At 49.4% G+C, this 3,897-nt stretch overlaps 1 pseudogene; it reads left to right on the top strand.

The window, feature by feature from the left end:
• Positions 1-227: 227 nt before the first annotated feature.
• On the top strand, positions 228-2,092 carry LOC131264542 (uncharacterized; annotated as a pseudogene).
• Positions 2,093-3,897: the final 1,805 nt, after the last annotated feature.

Raw genomic sequence — 3,897 nt, forward strand, 5'->3', positions numbered from 1 at the left:
GTAGTTCAGTGTGGCTGCAACATGGACGGAGGGGAGGACTAAAAGCAGGATGAGGACTAGGAGCGGTGTGAGAAGGAGTAGAGGAGATTGGGATAGAGGATTTGGAGAGGTGTCTTTCAGGAGGGGGGCCAAAACTGAAAGGATCCGTAACAGCTTCGAGCCTCGCTAAGCTGTTACTTCCTTGCGGAGCCGGCGTTGGCTGCAACGGCGTAGCGGGGGTCACGGAAATGCAACGAGATGATCGCAGTGGCGATGTCGGCGTGGACGGGTTAAAAAAAATTAAAGGCGGTGGTGCGGTGTGCTGCAACGGCGTAGCGGGAATCACGGAAATGCGATGTGATGATCGCGGTGGCGGTGCGGTAATACTGTTAGAAACCACTAACGGAATTAGTGGGGGTGGTAACTGGTTTGATTGATCCATTGGTTTGATGGTGCGTAAATCAAAACCAGATTTTAAGCCCGGTATACGTGACACGAACCGTGGTCTCAACGATAACTACAGCGACTTGGATATGTTAGCACTGGTGTGTTCAATACCAAACTGGCGACACCACGCGCACGCGAAAAACGTACGAAACGGAAAACATGTTAGTAACAAAATTCATATGAAATCCATAACCTACCTCATTGCAGGCCACACCACCAGCAGTATATCACATGCATTCAAAAATTACGCAGAAAAACATAAATGGTCAACACCACCCCACCTTCCCGCGCCCCACTATCGCAAGGGCAAGCGTTCCTACGCTCGAGTGCGTACTCGTGTGTACCACCGACGGGAGACGCACCTACATCAAGTCAGCGAACAGGTGGTGTTGCGTCCTGCAACAGGTTTTCGATCCAATTCTTTCTTTCGTTCTATTTATGTCTTCTCCCACGCGTTTTTTAAACACTCGTCCTTTTTATTTTTTACTTTAAGCGACAATGAATGTTAAAAAATTTACACGTGCTTTTACTTTTCTTTACTGAACCGAAAAGATCGCCATTGTCCCGGCTGGAGCCCTTTTTATCATTTTTATCAGCCGCGTCCGTCAGCTGGTCGTCTCTTTCTTCCGGATAATAGACCCTACGGATTTGGACCAGCTAGCGGACGCGGCCCTTCACCACGACTACTGCCATCTGTTGGCGGCTCCAACCGGTTCAATTTGAACTGGCCCTATCGGACCGTTGTTTTCGCAACAGTCCCCCCAGTGCTTGGCTACGTCAAGCACTCTTTGTTGGTCCGATGGGCAACCTGACTACCTTCACCGCCGGTCTAGTTAAGGTTTTCCCGTTGGGCAGCCGCACATGTATGCGCCGCACTTGTCCGTCACTGTTTGGGTCTGCCCGAATTACTCGTCCTCGCGGCCAGCAACCACGTGGAAGGTTGTCGTCAACAATTAGTACAACGTCGTCCAAGGAGACGGGAGGTTCCGGTTCGAACCATTTAGTACGTTTTGTCAAGGTGGGAAGATATGTCTTCACCCATCTCTTCCAAAATTCATCAGCAAATAACTGTGATGTTTTCCAAGAACCTCGAAGGCTTTCACCGGAGTCGTCGTGCGTTGTAAGCGGCTTTGCGCCAGCTGAAGAGCCTAACAGGAGATGGTTTGGTGTTAGCGGGGCCTCTTCTTCCCGGTCGACTGGGACCTCCGTCAGCGGACGTGAATTAACTATAAGTTCCACTTCCTTCAACCAATTGTAGAAAACTGGGTCCGTTGGGTTTCTGGAAATTGGTACACCATAGAGACTTTGCTTTACTGACCGCACAAGCCTTTCCCACGCTCCGCCAAAATGAGGTGCAGACGGAGGGTTAAAAATCCAGCGAGTATTCGGTATGTTCATGGCCTCAACCATCTCGTCTCGGTTTACCTTTTCTAAGGCTTCACGTAGTTCTCTATCTGCACCAACAAAGTTTGTACCCCTATCGGACCAGATCTCGTTTGGTGTTCCACGTTGTGAGATAAAATTACGAATGGCTAAGATGCAGGCGTTGGTTGACATTGATGAGGCTACTTCGATGTGAATTGCTCGTATTGTCAAGCAGGTAAACAATACACCCCATCGTTTTTCCGCCTTTCGTCCATTTGTCACTAGAAACGGCCCGAAGTAATCAATGCCCGTGTACGTGAAGGGCCTGCAGAACGGGGAAAGACGCGCCTCTGGAAGGTCTCCCATCATCGGTTCACATGGTCTAGCGTCTCGGATGGCACAAAGCATACAATTATTGCGTACCTTGTGACAGACCGATCTTAATGCTGGTATGTCGAATCGCTGCCGGACTTCGTTCATCACTGTTCTATGATTCGTATGGCGATATTGTCGGTGGAAGTGATCCACAACCAATTCAGTAAGTCGTCCCTCTTTTGGAAGGATGATGGGCCTTTTCGAACTGTCTCCCACGTATCGACATGCATCAATCCGCCCTTTCACGCGTAAGATTCCTTCTGTGTCCATATATGGACTGCGTTTTCTGAGTGAGCTATTTCGCGGCAAGTTCGCATTCGTTTGCCCTTTTTCACTAAGGTGTTGGAGCTGTTTATACTCCTGGGGATATGCTTCCTTCTGCGCTTGTTTGAGTATGGTGTTTTCTGCGCTGTTGATCTCCGACGACCCTAGTGCCCCGGATTGCCGCTTGGTGGGGTACCGTGCGTTGTTTATGAAACGCCATACGTAACCAACTGATCTGAGCAAGCGGGACCATCGGGAAAAACGCTCGAAGTCCACTAGTGAGGGCACGGCATGGTGGGAATTTGAGGCCTTCACTAGTTCCTCGCCTGTTTCGACCTTCGGCAGGAACACTTGACTCCATTGTTCTTGGGGTGTCATTAGAAATTCAGGTCCTGTGAACCATCGACTTGATGTTAGATGTCGTTCAAGTTTCGTCCACTTAGTACCCTCGTCCGCTACATTCGATTTGGTGGGAATCCATCGCCACTCGTCTTCATCAGTTTTCTCTAAGATCTCGCTCACTCGGGTGGCAACAAAGGTACTATACCGGCGATGGTCAGAGCGGAGCCAGCAGATGACATCCTTTGAGTCTGTCCAAATGAAGCGCTTGTGCGGCTCCACTCGATGTGCGTCCGTGATCGTATTGGCTAAGCGTGTACCCACTACTGCCGCTTGTAGTTCCAGTCTTGGAATTGTGGCATAACGTAAAGGAGCTACCCGAGTCTTGCCTCCGATTAGCGCCACCTCGATGACATCATTTTGTTCAAACCGATAGTAGGCTACGGCCGTCAATCCGTCATTTCCGGCGTCTACAAAGATATGCAATTGAATGTCGTTATGGTCCAAGGTTGTCAGTTTCCGATAACAGCGTGGAATGGAAATGGTTTCCAGTTGTGGTAATAACTCGATCCACTTCTTCCACTTCTTTTCGAGGTGCTCCGGAATCCTTGCGTCCCACTTCACCTTCTCTCGCCATATGTCTTGTAAGACTACTTTTAAGTAGAAGAGAAATGCAGCAACCAGTCCCAGTGGATCGAAGATGGACATCAGTACGCTCAATACTTGCCGTTTGGTGGGAGCGATTTCGCCTTTGAGGATTGCTTCTTGCACAGCTGGGATTTTGAAGCGGAAGCTATCACTTTGTGAATCCCACCACATTCCTAGTACCTTGGCGGTCATGGAGGTTGGGTCCAAATTCAAATCCTTGTGGTGTAAGATGCTTCCGTCTACGGTTCGTAGTACTTCGATGGAGTTCGACATCCAATGGTGCAGTGGAAACCCTCCTTGAGAGTGGATGTAAGCAACTTCCTGCGCCAGTTTGATCGCTACGGCTACCTCTTCCACGCTGGTCAACATATCATCCACGTAGTGGTCTTCTTTAATGCATCTCGCCGCTTCCGGCAATTGATTGACAAACCGATCGGCATTCAGATTTTTTAAGTACTGGGCGCAGCTAGGAGAACAAGT

Source organism: Anopheles coustani, chromosome 2 (assembly GCF_943734705.1).
Source record: "Anopheles coustani chromosome 2, idAnoCousDA_361_x.2, whole genome shotgun sequence".
Classification (NCBI taxonomy): Eukaryota; Metazoa; Arthropoda; class Insecta; order Diptera; family Culicidae; genus Anopheles; species Anopheles coustani.